Source organism: Lissotriton vulgaris, chromosome 1_1, assembly GCF_964263255.1.
Source record: "Lissotriton vulgaris chromosome 1_1, aLisVul1.2, whole genome shotgun sequence".
Taxonomy (NCBI): domain Eukaryota; kingdom Metazoa; phylum Chordata; class Amphibia; order Caudata; family Salamandridae; genus Lissotriton; species Lissotriton vulgaris.
In genome coordinates this window covers 2,027,005,973-2,027,024,842 of record NC_141685.1, presented here as the reverse complement: position 1 = coordinate 2,027,024,842, position 18,870 = coordinate 2,027,005,973, and the positions used below count along the sequence as shown (strand labels likewise).

At 42.7% G+C, this 18,870-nt stretch overlaps 1 protein-coding gene across 1 annotated transcript in view; it reads right to left on the bottom strand.

Annotated features, from left to right (window-relative positions):
* Window positions 1-18,235, bottom strand: part of LMNTD1 (lamin tail domain containing 1) — a 1,301,017-nt gene extending 1,282,782 nt beyond the window's left edge. The window contains exon 1 of the mRNA XM_086938753.1: window positions 18,109-18,235. The gene's annotated coding sequence lies outside the window, so the exon portion shown is untranslated. The remainder of the gene's footprint in view (window positions 1-18,108) is intronic.
* Between the last annotated feature and the right edge of the window lie 635 nt (window positions 18,236-18,870).

Sequence of the window (18,870 nt, the reverse complement as noted above, 5' to 3'; positions counted from 1 at the left end):
CAATATAGAGACCTACGCTGAGATTCAAATGGTGACAGCATAATCAGCTGTTGACGCTCCGTCCAATGAAAGGTTAGCTACTTAAGTCCTGTGCTGGAGATGGCCATACATTTTGTGGCACAGAAACTGAAAATGGTGACGTTTTTGCTCCTGTGCCAGACCTTTATCTTCTTCTGTGATATTTCCACATTTATTGTAACATTTGTTTCCATTTCTCTGATTTTGAGGGATATAGGATATACGAGGGATTTGGGGGGCAGGGCACAAAATGTGTCTGAGTTCTCGGTCAAATCATCTTTATTTGGCTGCAATTAAGCTATTAAAGCACAGACCGCATTTAAAATACAATAATATGTTAAAAGCAAGACATGGGCATCCGCAGACTTATTTCCAGGGGGGGGCAAAATGTTAACGTCGTCACCATCCTCCAACATGATGTGTGCCAGGTGGGGCACAAGAAACACTGAGCGCACAACTGGGATAGACTGAATTAAATGACAGGAATCCAGGACATGTGACTGACCCTGCCACAGGCCAACAAACACCGCCTGTAGGGAAAATGCTAAACTTTCTGACAAGCTGCTTTATATCTGTCTGCTAGGTCTACAGACTTCCGGGTCCTCGATCCAACACCAATCAAGGCTGTCTTCAGCACTGAATACTTTAAAACAGCCTATGATTAAAGCACCAGATTAAATATACTGTATGCACAGTGTATGTTAGGGATTATTTGTAGCGCACATATTTACCAATATTGGCTTCTTGGCGCTAGAATTCATGATAAATGTTATCCAAAGTTAAAGCACAACGTCAAAGTCAGTAATAAATATTACAGCAATCACCCACGCTAGTGATTCGCCCAGGGGTGCTCCCATTACTAGAATTCCCCGGGGCATTGCAAAATTTTACACACATTCAATTAATTTATACAAAATAAAATCTATAGGTCCAAATGTTAGCTATATTTTTTAAAAGAAACCTAGAGTCCCTCTACGTGTAGTCAATGTCAAACTGACAACGTGCACATGTTTAGGGATACAATAATGGCCAGCTCCCTTATGCGGAAGCCCTGCACCGTAAATGTGTGGCACATGCGGCGCCCGCAGCGGCGGCACATCACAGGTCCAGGGATGCCTAGTCTTACACAGTGGTCGATGTGGGGGAAAAAAGTAGGAGAACAGTGGGCGGAGAATCAGAGGGCGGGAATAACCCAAGGATTGGATCTGTGGGTGGAGCCAGCGGTGTGGCCAGAATGCGCAGACATCCCAATTTTTAGTATTTGTTTGGCATTTCACTGCCCAGTTTAATTAACCAATGGATACACATGACTATTTAAGGTTAAAATGAGTTATTGACATTAAAATATATTCACAAAGTGGGATATGCTTCTAATCACAGAATGTACCAAATACGATAAAATGTGGAAACACAAGATATTTGTCTCTGAGCCATGGAGTTTCAGTCATCAGCACTTTTCCCTTTTTCCACAACAATGTTCAAACATGAATGGCAAAATATCCTAGTTTACCAATGTTTTCTCTAAAATTATGGCTCTGCCATAGTTGCCTCATAATGCAAGATCTGTTGCATGATCTGACCATTTAAACTAATAAATTGTTTGTAGCTCAAACATATCAAAAGTAAATAAAAAAAAGTGACTTGTGTTGCTGCGGAGTGGATGGCCTATTGCAAAGGTTGACTGGTCACCTTTTTCACTGCTGCATTTGTATGTTAACCTGGTACTAATAAGGCAACATTTTTCCAGAGACTGTTAGCATGTGTACACACGTCAAAATAATAAAATATCTGAAAATATACTTAATTACGCTGCAGCCTTATTTTTAATGCATAATTTAGTCAACACTACGGCATCATTTTGTCATCCTTTGCTGCATAATTAATTCCAGTGGCCCCACAGCCGGTTAAAAGTGATTGTAAATGAAGCAGGGAGACTGTGAAGTTTGTGAACTTAGTTTGGTGTGGGTGCAAATCCTGCATTGTCAATCCTTGGTGAGTTGCAGCTACTACTGCTTAAACAAGGCCAATTGAGGTACCTATGGGTGAGGTAGACTGGCCTCAAGGGCAGGGCCAGCTATAGCTCTGGTGGTGTCCTGTGCATTAATGTTTGTTAGTGCCCCCCTCATGACCACCTCTGCCATGGATTCACTCACTACCACCCTTTAACTGTGCCCCCCCAAGTCTCCATAACTGTGCCCCCCCAAATCTCCATAACCACTCTCTCTCAGATGCAATTAAAATTTGATTTACAGCGCCACCCATACCATTGTAGGGTGTCAGAGCACTTTACACAGAGACAATCAATATGTGTGTAAATCACTGTATAGACAATGTTACATAAGACTAAGGACTACAAGGTGTAGGAGTCACATGATAACCATACTAGTAGCCCGTATAGTTTTAAAGTGAATTGTCTGGAGAAACACAATACCCGGAATTTAAAACATAATACGATGGTTGGGGGTTCTCCTTAATAATCAGAATTGATTTCTGTCCAAAAGAACACTTTTTGGGACATTAGGATAATCAAAGACTGGGGGGTGAGGGTCTTACGCTCTCATTTATACCTTGTAGTTTGTATGCAGCTCTTGGATGACAGTTAATAGCTCACTGTTCTAAGTTAGGATTTTAACTTATAAACTGCAAGTAACAAAAGGATCTCTCTGACAAAAGCAGTAACCCACTGACCTAGTTACATTATGTGCACTTTGTGATCTGCATGGCACATGTTCTTTGCAGCCGGTACATTAACCCTATGAGCTACCTTCCCATGAGTCAAAACTTCCACTAGACAAAATTCTGATCTCTCTCTAGGAAGAACATTAATCACCAGAGTCATCATGACATTTTTTTTTTTTAGTTCAGTAATTTTTTATTGAAAAAAAAGACATACAAGGTACAGAGTAAAACACATGGGGAAGGGAAAATAAGGATAGGAAGGAACGTCCTGGGGGCGGTTAAAGCCATGCAAACATTGTCTCTATTGGCCTGTGCCTGTAGGTTCATAGTCCATGTTCTCACGCTGGCTTCATCTTCTTTCCGTACTTCTTTAGGCTTCTCCCACCTCCCTTGCGCTCAAACATATCAAACTTATTTTTATTGTTGCCGAATATTGCTAGAGGGCAGGAAGGAGGCAGCAAGCATTTTTAAAACCATAATATACTTGCAAACATGATGCCACCACCTAAAGTCAGCAACCGGTGCGGTCACACTGGTTGCACCGCCCTAGAGCTGGCCCTTCTCAAGGGTTCTGTGACATCAGTGACAGAGTCACTATTGTTCTAGGGCGTGCTGCTTCAATGTTCTGCTCGCAAGACTGGAGGTGAACTTCAGTATGGATAGTGGTGGACAAGCCTTGAAGGTTAACCTACACTTGTCATGCTGGGGTCCACCTGCTGGTGCGAATACACCAGGACTTCTAAGGTGTTGCGAAGCCTTCTAAGGTCTAGCATGTGATTGTGCTCTCGCAGGAGAGTGGTCTGGTGGACTGGTTATTAAGGCTGAACCTGGTTCCCAGTTCCAAATTCAGCAGCTCTGACCATAGTGCCACATCCTCTCCCCCACTGAACACCGTACTGCCCCACTGAGAAAAACTCCCACTGTCTTCAACTACAACCCAATTATTGCCCGCTATAAACACCTGGATGTGTCTCAATTTAAATTACGCACTAGACAAGAGCAATATGCGGCCTACAAAAAAAAAAGTAACAACATCCTGGAAAAAGCAAACACTTATAGGGAATGCATCATTTAGCAAACCATGGGAAATGTAAGCAGGAACAACATGGTTACCTTAATGCTTTTACACTCACTTTTCAGAAATCAGTGAGTTCTTTTGCCTGAAATTTAAGGACATGACTTCAGGGCGCTGAATGGACCCATTTCAAAGTCCATTGCTTATATCCTTACAAAACATAAGTATTATGGTAAAAAGACCACATCCCTGGACGCAGAGCCGCAGCACACATTTTGTTTTTCAATCCACACATTGCATTACCTCCAGGATTGGTGCACTAGTTCCAAGTCCAGGGAAAACAAAGACAAGAAAACAAAAATAGCGCTTCACTGGCAAACTCTGTAAAAGTGGCACTAATGTGTTTTCGTGTGAATAAAATATGTTTGGGCAGTTTGCTACCACTCAGTCTTACTTTATTTAGTTGCTAGCAGCCCGTCCCGACGTTGTCCGGGTATGAATTGCTGCCGGCCAGCAGTTTATTGTTTTGTAGGATTTCGTTTTGATAGCATTTCTTATCTGTGATTGGCCTTTGAAACGCTCCGATTCACAGCGCACTGCTGATGCACTCAACAGTGCGCTTCAGTAGTGTGTGAACTCAAGTTTCCCTACTTTATTTTTCCTTGCAATATTATATAGCGCGAACTCGACAACATGGCATGAGCATAATTTACATTACAGAAGAACACATTCATTTGTGGTGGGCATGGGGAGACAAAGCGATTTGCCTGGAATCACAGTTCAAAGTTCAAAGAGGTTTATTGCATAATTAATTAAAATCATTACAATTTCCACATGTCAATATTATGATACAAAAATATATACTTCTAGAAAAGATTGGACTCTTCCTTTGTTAAAATGGTATAACACTGTTAAAACGGGTTTCTTCTAGGGAAACTCCCACCGTCTTTTAGAGGTCAGAATGTTATTAAGTGTTTGTGCAAGGGTTACCAGTCATTGGGATCAAGGCAGAGATATTACACCGCTTATTTCACTGTGTCCTTGTTCCACAAGACTCAGGCATTTATTCACTTCTGCCAGGAATTTTGTTCCCCGGCATGCCAAAATAATTGAACTCCCTCCTAGCCAATAAGTTACCGCTTGCCTGCAGGTGCGGATTTTTAACTCGTTGCAGATCTGTTTTAGTAATCTTCGACGCTGTGCCAGGAGAGCCGGACAGACGCACAAGAAATGGGCTAATGATTCAGATTTATAGCCGCAAAGTCTACAACTCTCAGTCTGATGTTTACCTTTCCACGATGGTACTAAGTCTTTCGAAGTGTGCATTCCCATCCTATAGGCTGTAAAAGCTCTTTTTATGTGCACATTAAAATGAGAGGTTAAATATGCGTGCGGTCGTCCAGCTTTGAAGGAGTTGATTATGGTCCAACCGTGTCGCCGCTTGAGAAGTAACGCTTTGTCTTCTTGAAAAGATTTCGTCCTTGCTGCCTTGTTGGCTAAACTACTTATGGTTGCTTTGTCCCTCACAGATTCCCAAGTTCCTTCCAACCCCAGCTCTTTCACGCATGTTTTCAGGTATTTTCCCCAAGGGCAAAGGGTTCCAGTCGCTCCTTCATTTTTTATGGCTTCCCAGTTTAGCCAATCCATTGAAACCGGATCTGCAGATCTTAACTTATGACACAGTTTTATGAAGCCGCTCATGCTCCTATATTTCTGGTTTTGCAGCCCGAATTCCAGCCTTACTTGCGGGGCTGAAGCACTTTTTGGAAGGTTAAAGACTGCTTTGTAGATTTTAGTTTGAAGCTCGTTTAGTAGATCTGTTTCCTTGCCGCACCAGGTGACAAGACCGTAAGATAATGATGGTAAAATTTGTGCCGACATGACCTTCAAGAGATGACTATAGTTCGGGCAATTCATTTTTGTTTTTAGCAACCGGTAAGCAAAGATTAGACTTTGGGCTTTTGCTCGTATAGCAGTTTTGTGCTCCGATAGTTTTGCTCCCTGAGATATTGTTACTCCAAGGTATTTATACGAACCTTGTTCGTTCACCTTCGTCCCATTGAACGACCATGTGTAACTAAGTTTTTTTGAGTCTACTAAACGTACCACTTTGGTTTTTTCTTTGTTTAAGTCGAGTCCTTCTTGTCTTAAGTACACTGATAAGATATTTAAAGCTCTTTGTAGACCAACTGGGGTTTTACTTAGTAGGACTATGTCGTCTGCATATTGCAGACAGGGAATTCGCCGGTTTGCCAATGACGGAGGATGCACCTCGTCTGTGTCCAATACTGTTGCGAGATCAGAAAGGAAAAGGTTAAAAAGGGTGGGGGCTAGAACACAGCCTTGTTTTAGGCCCTGGTATGTTGGTATGTTCCTTGTTGTGTAAGCTCCATCACCCAATTTAACCTTTGCCCATGTATCTTCATGCAAAACTTTTATTGCCTGTATTAATTTTGATGGCGTCCCCCAAAGCTGCAGTTTGTCCCAAAGACGCTCTCGGTTTACTCTGTCGAATGCAGATTTGATGTCAACAAAGCAGGCGTATAATCGTGTGCCCTTTACTGTTGTTCGGTCCATTAGTAGTGACAGGCAAGTTAAGTTGGTGATTGTCCCCATATTCCTCCTAAATCCTGTCTGGAACCAAGGTATTCTCTGGGATTCGTCAATCCAGTCTTGCAGTTTAAGGAGGATACAAGAGGCATAGAGCTTTGCTTCAACGTCTATCAATGATATAAGTCTGTAATTTGTTGGGTTGCCGTGGACGCCTTGTTTAAATATTGGATGAACCACGTTTCCCTTCCATGATGCAGGTACCTGTGTGTCGTGATAGATTTGATTAAACAGTGGTGTCAGGGTTTCTGCCCAAAATTCCGGGTCGTGTTTGAAGATGGCATTGGGCAGTCCGTTCGGGCCTGGTGCTCCTTCAGCCTTTAGCCTGTTGATGATTTTACAGAGTTCCCCTCTGGTTGTTAATTCTGGGACTGTTATTTCCTCTGTTAGGCAATCATTTATCACCGGTCCTTCTGTGCCTGGATTGCAGATTTCCAACTGGCCTTTCTCTACTATGTTTGTTTTCCGCATATTATTTGGGAGGCCTGTTGTTGTTATGCAGTAAAGGGATTGCACGTGTTGAGACCAAGCGTCACAGGATGTTGAGCTGATGCCGAGATTCGAACGTAGCTCCCCAGCTCTAAAGTTCGCAATTGTAGAACTTGTGGCGGGAGGTGTGTCTAAAAGTGTATGTCGGTGCTGGCCATCAATGAGAGAGACCTGTGCATTTTTCAAAGGGGTGGTGAAAAAATATGAGTATGTTGCTGGAGATGTGGGCCGCCGTGCCAACAATGTACTTACAGGGGGAGGGTAAACACCCATTATTCCGCAACTTTATTTCCGCATACCATCACTCCGCATACTTTCATTACGAAAGTCCATGACTCCGCAATGCCATTATAACGCATGGCATTACATTTTATATGCTTTTACCACGCATACATTTACAGCGAAATTCGTTGTAAATGCCTGAATGGTTAAAGCATATATTTTTTAATGTTTGGATAAGGTAAGTATGGGTATAGGGGTATATGTTTTGGGGTACTGAGGTATATGTTTTGGGGAGTTTGGGTATTTTAAGGGTTCAGATATAGTTGTGGGTTATGGTGTACAGGGGTAGTTTTAGGGTTTAGGGGTAGGTATGGGTTTTGGGGTAGAGGGGTACTTTTAGGGTTCAGGGCTAGGTTTGGGTTTTGGGGTATAGGGGTATTTTTAGGGTTATGGGGTAGGCTTGGGTTTTGGGGTACAGGGGTATTTTAAGGGTTCAGGGCTAGGTTTGGGTTTTGGGGTACAGGGGTATTTTAAGGGTTCAGGGCTAGGTTTGGGTTTTGGGGTACAGTGTATTTTAGGGTTCAGGGGTAGGTTTGGGTTTTGGGGAACAGTGGTATTTTTAGGGTTCAGGGCTAGGTTTTGGTTTTGGGGTACAGGGGTATTTTTAGGGTTTAGGGGTAGGTTTGGGTTTTGAGGTACAGGGGTATTTTTTAGGGGTTCAGGGCTAGGTTTGGGTTTTGGGGTACAGGGGTATTTTTAGGGTTTAGGGATAGGTTTGGGTTTTGGGGTACAGGGTATATTTATAGGGTTAAGATGGGTTAGTGTTTAAGGGTGTTGGGGTATTTTAAGGAGTAAGGGTGGGTTATGAATATGGGGTGCAGGGGTATTTAAAGGCAACAGGGTGGGATTAGCACAAGATATGAGACATGGCATGAAGGGCTGAACGTACCACACGCCCCAGTGTTTGTCACGCCCCCAGCACACGCCCACAGCACAACGCAGACACGCCCACAAGGGACTACTTTACTTGCACAGTTCTTTTACCTTTAAATGTATATGGTGGGCGTCTGCATAGCCTATGTCCTTCTGCTGCAACTGTCCTTTCCAACGCTGTATTGGGCGTTGTGATTAGTGCTTTGGTTCCTGAGATTACCCGCCTCAAAGGTTTGGGCTCTCTCTTTATTATATTAGTATAGATTTATCTATTTTTCATATTTTTAGGCTTTTATTCCCAATGCTGCACTTTGGAATTAAAATGTCAGAAAAATACGACATTTCCAGCAGAAGCGTTTCTTTTTTGGATCCATTTCACAGGGAAGCAAATAAAAGAAAGGAGAGGAAAGAGAGTAAGAACCCCATCTTGAAGTCACGGTTTTCATGGGCGTCCGCAGGGGGGGCAAGGAGGGGTGCTCCAGGGAAGGGGAAGCGCCCCTCCTTGCCCCCCCCCCTCCTCCGGACGCCCATGAGCAAGCATAAAGAGAGAAGAATGAAAGCATTTTCAGTTTCTAACAAATAAAAACCAACTGGCCAGGCAAAAAGTTACCTCGATAAAACCACCTTAGGTTTCTGCAAACACACAAATGTCCCATACCTCTTCCTGGTAGACAGTGGAAATCTAAAATTATTAACTACTACATGGTAGGTTCACGAGAGGTCTAGTTGTTGTAGGGAGACTAAGGCTAACTTATACTGTCTGGTATTTGCATCTCACACATTTGGAAGCAGAACTCGTTTCCGATGAGGCATATATAATGTGCAAAAAAGGATTAAAGTGCAGTGTGCTTTTCTCAGAAACCTTGTCACAGGGGAAATTTGGGAGATTTTGAAACCAAGACTCTGTGACAGAAGCGCCACTAAAAAAACGGAACATTAAATCGTAAATGAGTAAGATAACATCGACACTCAGTGTTGAAAAAAGAAATTAAATAAAACTCAGGGACTGTTGATAATTTTAAAAGTCCATAATTATTGCCTGACTGCATATTCTGAATTTACCTCAAATGGATTTTAAATCGCAGATTAAAACATAGATTTCTGTCCAGGCCTGCTGCCACACTTTCAGGATTAGAAAAGAACTGTGAAATCACCTAGGCTTTAAAACTGATATAACATAGGATAACCATGGAAAAGTAGACGCATTTTCTAATGATAAACAATCTACTAAAATTTTCATTGAAAAGCTTTCTTCTGGAGTGCCTCATTCCCCCAACCACAATAACAAAGGTATAACTTTGATTGTATCTTACAGACAGCCCAATTCTAGCTCCGAATGACTCATAAGCATGGGAGAGGATTGCAGGACAGCAAACAGTAGGAATCTAACCTTCACCATTGTAGCAGTTCACCACCAACTGGCCCCTGTTATGCAGACTGCATTTAGCTTCCATTTTAGTTTCTAGTTTTCATTTAGCCTAATTTGCACATGTTTTCCTATTGCGATAATGGCCCTTTCACTTATTTATTTCTGGTAGGCATTGTCTCTCTGTAGTCCATACATTTAGTTCAGGGTCGCACACAACACTCCTGCTTTAGTCTAATAAAAACGCTGTCCTGCAACTTTGGCACAGTGTGACAAGCTTGGAGTTTTGTTATTTAAACCAAGTCCATGCTGAAGTTGGTGAGAGGTGCGCTTCTGCCAGAGTCATCACGGAACACTGCTGTAAGATGCAGCCCTGCTGTCCCCGACCTTAATCCTGAGAATGAAGATAGCTATGCACTCTGAAGTGCATCTGTGGATGCGCTGAGCCTGGCTTCCTGATGTACAATTGCAAGGTTTAGGTCATTCCAATAGGCCTCGAATATGGGTACTTCAAATATGCTCTCTTTAGCATAAAGGCTAGCAATAGATAGGAGTAATTTTGCAACAGTATGAATGGTTTGTGTTTTTCACTATTCTAATAATGCTTATTACAATAATGTGTCCCATCTTTCTTACAATCACAGTTCATGTTTTATTTACAAAGATTAGAGCTTTTCAATAAACATTTGAATATGCAATACTGTGTCTTTTCTTTGTGATCTCTTTGGGCATTCAAAAGGGACAAACAATAGGGTTAGATATTTTGCCACAATTTCCTTGAGAATCTGAGAGTAATTTTCTAGGTTCTTGACATCTATAACTCTGTAGGTTTAGGTATTTAGATGTGGTACTGTGAGTTAGACGAATAGACCAACATTTACTGATTATATAAGAAGAATTAGTCTCTGCAGTATGAAGTTTCTAAATACACAGCCCTACTACGTTAGTAGGAACTGTATAAAACCCCAAATCCTGGCATCACAGGTTCCCACTGCAACGCACTTACTTTTATTTGTACAGATAATCTCCCTCACTGGTTTATGGCCCAAACCTCTTGCACAGCTAAAAATTGACTCAATGGATCTTTGTAGTTTTTGTGCCATTGATCTGAGTGAACTATCCCAGTTCATGGTGGAATCTGAAGGAATACCCAGGTATGTGACATTTTGCACTTTAACTATCTCACCCCCTCCAAGTAAGAGTTTCTTCCTTTTTCAGTATTTTTTGGCCCATATTTTATGATTGATGATTTAGGTCAGTTGGTTTCAAAACCCAAATCGTTCATAAAATTGCTGAAGGCATCTAGAAGCATTTGGAGCCCATGTGCAGTTCTAGATATTACTACTGCATCATCCAGATATAGCAAAACTGGTACCAGACAGCTGTGGCATGTTCTCCCCTGCCAAATGCAGATGACTTTCCAAACCATTTATTTTAATTAAGAAAAGCTGAGGGGCTATCGCACATCCCTAGCACATCTCAGAGTAGATCTAATTTATGGGAGAGTTCACCATTTTGCCCATATCAAATTCTAGCTGTGGTATTCCAGTGGATTCAGCTTAATAAATGTATCAGGGCTTTATCAACACCCACCCCTCCATGATCTCCCAAAGTTTAGATCAATGTACTGTGCCAAAAAACACAAGAGAGGTCCATAAATGCTAAGTGAATGGCCACTCTCCTGGCCCTATCATATTTCCCAATTATGAGCTGTAGGTTAAAACACAGATTACCCGTGCCACCCATGGAGGAAACCATTGTGCACCTTGGACAGGACTCAATTCCCCTCTGTCCAGGCCTCTAATTGTGAGACTATTACTTTGCGAAGAATCTTAAATAAACTGTTTATGAAGGAAGTTGGGTGATAACGACTTGGGAGATTCCTCTCCCTGTTTAGGTCTCGCCTACACAGCACATGCGCTGCTTAGGAAAGAGACCTGTAGCTATCGACTGCCTTTTACAGGCAAAAACGTGCACGCGTTCCATTGCTTTGAATGGCATTGGGTGCATGTTTTGGCGATTCCGTTGCAGGAGCGAGTGGCGCCATGTGTTAGTAATTATCGCAAACACATGTTGCCCCTGGCTCGCTCTCTCAAGGGAAACGCTTGGGTTGCTCTGGGCTGTACTCCCCTCAACCCTCCCACTGTTAGAGCGATGCGCCCACGCTTGTTGTTTATTAGCTTTCATCCGTTTGAAGTTGAAATTTTTTTTTAGTAAAGTGTTCAAGTTATGGCAATTGAAGCATTACATGGCAAATGCGGCTTATTTGTAATTACGTGGAAGACACTGCGGAAGCAAAATTACATACTTTCAGTGTCTGTGGTCATAGATAAACACGTTGTTCATAAAAAAGGATTGGTGATAAATGACGCCGCTGCAGAATGTGGAAGCAAAATAACATAATTTCAGTGTCAGTGGTCATAGGTAAGCACTTTTTCAGAAAATGCCTTAATGATAAATGACGCGGCCGCAGAATGTTTTGAGTGTCCGACGCTGAGGGGTCAGAGCCACGCTATAGCCGGCCTACACAATGCTTGCTTAGCCTGAAGTAAATGCACCCCCCCTGCTGGCTTCCATCACTACTTTGTGCCTTTGTAGACTGCCTCCGGCCACCATCAGCTGTCTAGTGACTGGCCGCGCACCTGTTAAACAGGAGCTGCTAGCTCAGCAGCAGCCTGCGTGCAGGCATTGGCCAAGGGTTTGTCTTCAGAAGTTATATCCGAAAACACTGTCCTGCCCTACATACAAAGCGCCTAAGCCAGCGACAAGTCCCCTCTCTCGCTCTCTGCTCTGATGGCAGTACAGCCCTAAAACCAAGATAGGATGTGGCTTAACAGCCAGAATTTCCGGCTCAGGAACTGGTGTGTCGGCTGAACATCTTTGATTCAGGGCAAATCACTTACTCTTTTCATCCGTTTGAATTCAATTTTTTTTAGTGAAGTGTTCAAGTTATGGCAATTGAAGCATTACGTGGCAAATGCGGCTAATTTGTAATTACGTGGAAGACACTGTGAACGCAAAATTACATACTTTTGGGGGCAGATGTATCAATATACCTATTTGCGATTCTCAAATAGCGATTTTTTAAGAACCGCTAGTTGAGAATTGCAAAATGGTATGTATGTAAAAATTCGCTATTTTTTAGCGATTTCTTAAAATTCCTTAATTGCGATTAGCAAATTGGTACTCGCAATTAAGGAATAATTTCCCATTCATTTGTATGGGCCAGGAGGCCCATAGGAAGGAATGGGAAGTTATTCTCAATTTGCGATTCGCAATTTGCTAATCGCAAATTGAGAATAATTTCAAGGGTGCAAGGGTGTCTTAAGGACACCCTGCTGCACCCTTGAAATTTACATGTGTGCGCATATGGCGAACATACATGCCCTAAGGGCATGTATGAGCGCCACATGGCACCTTTACAAAAGCCAAAAAGTGCATTTGTAAAAGAATTCCCAAATTACCACCAACTACAAGTTAGTGGTAATTTGCGATTTCTTAAGGTGAAATCGCAAAAATTAAATGTTTCTTACATAGAATTTAAGGAATTGCAATTTGCGATTCCTTAAATGCTTTCGCAAAATTAAGGAATCGCAAAATGTGCGATTCCTTAATTTTTGCATCATAAATTCTATTTTGAGAATTTTTTGTCGCAAATGCTGCTTTTTTGCGAATCGCAGCGTTTGAGACTAAAAATCCCTTGATACATCTGCCCCTTAGTGTCCATGGTCATAGGTAAACCCTTTGTTCTTAAAAAAGCTTTGATGATAAATGATGTGGCCTTGTCTACTGTGTGTGCTCAAATACTGGCACACATCAGTCTGATGAGTAACAATCAAGTTTAAGTTAAAAGTTGAGAAATACAGAGGATGGATGTTATAACAAGTTATTTAATAACAGAGTCTCACCTTGACAGAGGATGTTTCCCATTTAATGCTGACAATGTTCCTGTTTGACCTAATGAACAGCGATAGCGGTTACTATTCATTCAAGTCCCATATTTCCATCTTTAATTTAAACTACCTGGCAGCAAAAAGCTGGATTGCTTTACTCATGTCCCCCAGAGAGTGGTTTCCGAAGAAAACTAAAAACATGACTCTTCACACAATAGGCAGGTATTATCCATGATAGGCAGATCACTGATTCCCAGAGTTGTCAGTTACAACTAAATAGCGTGGGGACACACCAGGACGTGTAACCACGTGCTCTATAAACTCATAAAATAGAAATAGAAACAAGCATTGGCATAGCCAATAGGTCTCGCTGTTGGGACCTTAGAAGTGTTTAGTTATCCAGCACAATAACCTTGGTGCAACAACATCAAGTGTTGCATGGCTAAACATTTATAAGATCCCAAAGGCGAGACCTATTGGCTATACCAATGCTTGTTATAAAAAGGGTACCACGACTGCCTTCTTCGAGTAAGATTCTAAAGGACCTCTTATTGAAACTTTTATTACATTTGTTACCGGTGGTGACCAATATAAAACATTGCGTTTGAACAAGACCATGAGGACACGCCAGTCCCAGTGCTTTCTCAGAAGGGCTCGAATTAATCATCGCAAGCGTAACATTCTTGACTTCAAATGACTGACTAACAAGGCAGCATGCCGATCACAAGATATTTTTTTCATTATGAACAGGGTTTGATTCAGGACTACAGCTATCAGGGTCTCTTCTCCTTTGGCTTTGGTTTATCTAAGTGGACTTTGGCCAAAGCAGTTGATGGTCTGCCTATAGCCCATCTTTTTCAACCAGCCGGGTTCACACTTCTTTTTAGCTGTATTATGGCCTTTCTTTTAGTCCCACATAAAGGTACCATCACTTAATGGATATTCAGGATTGATAACATACATCCAACCAGACTGCCACTCTTATTATATTCCTCGTTCACCATCACTGTTTGCATTTTATGCGTTTTTCCAAATGTTTTAAACTGTCCACTATCCGCTTACATTAATTTCCTCCAACACCCTCTGATCCGAGAGTGCTTTGGCACAAGTAATCATCCTGGGGCAGTGTTACACAAAGTGCCTGATTGCGCAACAGGTGATTGCGCCTGCTCTTTGCACCCCAGGGGACTTTAGTATTACAGAAAAGATGCAGACGCTTGTGCGGCCCCTTATGTAATACTGATTGCCCTGATTCAAATGTAGCACCAAAGCTACTGTGAGAGGGTGTTCTTCTGTAGAGGATGTGTCACCATGCAAATGAGGAAATCACCTGGCCTCAGCACCTGTGCCGTATTGAGGGCACAGATGCAAACATGCACTTGTTAATGCACCCTCATAGGGTAACTTCTAGAAGTTCCATGGACCCCCCCCCGTCCCTCCCCGCAGACAGTCCCCTGCAGGTAGGTGCAGGTAGGTGCAGTCACTCACTATAACAGCCTGTAGGGGGTTGTCTGTGCCCTCTAAAGTGCAAGCAGTTGTCGCCAGAACTGATTAACACTGGGCGGCTTGGAAGCATCCGCTCCTTATTTCTCCAATTTACTGCATCCAAGGCAGACTGAGCGACTTTGTGGCTGGTCTGTGGGCTATATTAACAACAACAAAGGACCCCAAATTAGTCAGCGGGGAACTTACTTTTTCAAACAACAGCGGTCCCATGCATTCAAGAATATATGAGACAATAAATATGGACAGAATCAGTTCTATATTTTGAGCGACATGTCCAGCCGGACAGAGGTCTTTAAGTTTACTCAATAAACAAATGATCCGTACAGTTGGAATACCTTCAACTAATCACCAGTGTGGTACACAAGCCTGTGCCCAACCACTTACGGATCAAATACAGAAGGTAGGTTACGAACATAGAAGGGCTTTTAAGGCAAACAAACCTTTTCTGTATAAAATACAGTTGTACAGAGAAATCAACACAGCACCATTACATTACATAGCAATCACGTTTTGTAAAGGGTGCTAGACAGGTCGACGGCGTTTCGGTCCCCCTATTAATCAGTCGTTTCGGTCCCCCTATTAATCAGTCGGTAATTCAGTATGTTGCCTGACGCCAGGCAACATACTGAATTACTGACTAACCCGGTAGTATCCTGGCACCGTCGGATTACGATATTGTAACACGGTACAAAACGTGCCTGATCCTGGGCTGCTGAACCAAATACAGGTTACACTCCCTTGCCGGTCACATACGAGTGCCCGGGCAATTAGAGGCTAATAACGTTAAGGCATTAATTGAATGTCCTGATGATGGTCCTTATGATTAATAGGGGGACCGAAACGCCGTCGACCTGTCTAGCACCCTATACAAAACGTGATTGCTATGTAATGTAATGGTGCTGTGTTGATTTCTCTGTACAACTGTATTTTATACAGAAAACATTTGTTTGCGTTAAAAGCCCTTCTATGTTCGTAACCTACCTTCTGTATTTGATCCGTAAGTGGTTGGGCACAGGCTTGTGTACCACACTGGTGATTAGTTGAAGGTATTCCAATTGTACGGATCATTTGTTTATTGAGTAAACTTAAAGACCTCTGTCCGGCTGGACATGTCGCTCAAAATATAGAACTGATTCTGTCTATATTTATTGTCTCATATATTCTTGAATGCATGCTCTGTGGGCAGCACATACATCATATTAGGATGCACTATCACGGTCTCTGCCAGAAGCACCTTTTGAAAGGCTCGCCATTACACTAACAGAGACAGTATGCCCTATGTGTAATAAGGGCCAAGGTTGTCTTCTTCGGACAATTTAAAAAGCGGTAATTGCAAAAAGTCACTTTTAATGACTTGTGTCAGGACTTCAGGAATATATTGGTGTTAGTGCATTTTTATGCAATTGGTTCTGGAAGCTTGTCCTCTTATTGTGTGTGATTTTTATTTTCCACAAATTATACGCTGAAGGTCATGAGAGGATACAAACAGCGGTGTTACATTATAAGAAAGGTATATATGTGTCCTGAGCTACAGAAAGGCATTTTAACCTGGCAGGGTTCACACTCGTACTACAGAATCGTGCACGGTCCTTTCGGACTATGGATTGGTTCATGAAAGGTGCTGAAAGACTTCCAGAAGTAGTAATGTAAAATATTCGAAATCAATATTAAGTGGTTTTACTCCCAGTGCACTTATCGCCCCTTCGATTGCTGCTCCCATGGCATGTTGAGTGTCCTGGTGAAGTGGTTGTCCTTAGACAGTGGTGGTTTCTGCATCAAGGCTGGTGACGGAGTTTGATAATGGCTGACAGTCACCACCACCCATGCAGTACTTGTGCTCTGTTGTTTTGGTAGCTGTTGATGCGCTCATTAAATGGAGTGAGTGACTAAGGAGATCCAGGTGTCCTCATACAGCACTATATAGCAACGGCTTTTCTAGCCAATCTGTTGCATGCACAAGATGGAGGGCGTGTGGGCTGCAATGTAAAATCATGTACTTTGTGTTGGAGATTGGAAAGCTGGTTGGAGTTTTCTCATATTAGCGAGCTGCGTGTTTGGAATGAAGGTGCCAGGCTTTGCTGTAAATGCTTATGTCTCCCACTACATGGCAGGCATAAAGAATATGGTTTTATTGTGTTTCACCACTGTCCTGTATATGTTGTCTCACGAAGCCTGTTTGTTTTCTCTCACAATGACGTTATTGTGTTTGCGCTCTATTTTAATTTCACATTAAAACCATATTTAAGGTTTTATTGCTAGGCTGTCTTGCATGTCTGTATCTACCAGTGGGTGGATGCTCACAGATGCATTTGACCGTCGAACATGTACACTTGAACACAGTACCTCAGAGTGGACAACCCAGTGGTAACTGGTAACCAGGTAAGTGGACTACAATCATAGGAAATAGATAGGGACTGCAGAGCTGCTCACAGCTGCCAGCTCATTAAGAACATACACTGCGCCTCTCTCACTACTCTTTGTCATTAAGTAATACATGAAAACACTTCTCACATAGAACCCATCCCACAACAGAGACAACCCACTTCCAACCTCACACCGTACATGATGAAGAATGCTACCCATATAAGCAAGCACCTCAGTGCCCCCCACAGGAGTAGTAAGGGCTATCTATATAAGTGATGCAGTACAACACAACACAGCACAGCACTACTCGTTCATATCTCTTCAGCTCGTCACAGGTCATGCCTGACACACTCATCCAGTCCTGGCTGTCACTCAGCAGAGCACTGCATAGTGGGACTCGGGAGTACACACTTTTTATAGAAGGATAAACAAACCGGAAGTCCCATAATGCAAAGGGCTGCTGGCTCCAATGCCAGGAGTGGGTGAAGGTTTCATACAAACAATATTACACCGTTAGAAACCATTCGTAAAACTCACTTAGCAAACAAAAACTGAACCCGTGTCCAGTCGGATGCATTGTACAGAGCTAGGACACGAAGAAACCAACCTGAGCTTTAAATAGGTCAAGAGATGCTGATAACAAGAGCGTGCCTCTGAAATAAGGTCTCCGTGGTTGCACCGGGAGGGAAATGGGTGCAAAGCGGCAAGCGACCAGCCTACCGTATGAGAAAATGTGTTAAACATCATCAGTCTATTCTGCTTCCACCAGCATCCCCGCAGTGCCCGCCCTCTGCCAAACACCGACACTATGTGTGGGCAAACTCGGGGCAAAAGTCTGAAGTACAACATGAAAGGAGGCAAAACACTGCAAAAGTAGTGTTAGACAGCCTTGTCTCCTGATGGCGAAAAGCATCTCGTGTTTTTCGCCATTGCCTACGATTGCAATATATATTGTTTTCAAGACTAACAGCGTCTTTAAATTAACTGTAAACATTCCCTTAAAGTAGACTTACTTTATGGAGAGGGGAGGACTGTAAATCGAATATGCTTTTAATGCCAGAAAATCTCAGCGGTGCTTAAATGTCATCAGTCAGCATTTCTGCTCCCCTGAGCTCCAGCGCCCGAGTGCTCGCCGGATTTGTTGACGGTTGCCATGGGCGATCAGTTTGATTGATGGGCAGGGATTGCTTCTCCCTCTCTCATAGGGCGGCCAGTTTGTGCCGAAGTTTGTCACTAGACACCTCGCGCGCAGCAAGGCTGCAGTCTAGGAAGCAATGTCGCTAGAGACAACATACAGAGCCCGTGTCCAGGGAGACTGTCTCACGGAACACGCGCCGACGAGCTGTCCCAGCCTCTCCAACAAGTTGTAAAATGAACGGGAGTCAGAGCCGACCAATCATCATCACACATGAAAATCAGCTGTCAAGAGTTGTGAACAGACTACAAAACAAAGGATATTTTTCCATAAAACTGTAAAGTCAGCATGACTAGAGTGGGCATCACTGCGAGTCGCAATGTTCCAAGGATTTTTCATTAAATAGCTAAGATAGGCAGTGAAAGTTAGCATTGTTTCAAAGTTAAGCCGCTTAGACTACATGTACCAACATGCACCGGTGTATGAAAGGAAATATTAGGGCACAACATACTGTCTTGTTTGGATGAGGCAATTTGCCACTCTGCACGTTATTTTTAGGGGTACTCTGATGACTCCGTTCCTTCAAGGGGTGCTGGAGAACCCCACTTTTAGGAAAAGGAAAGTCGACTTATGAAAAAAC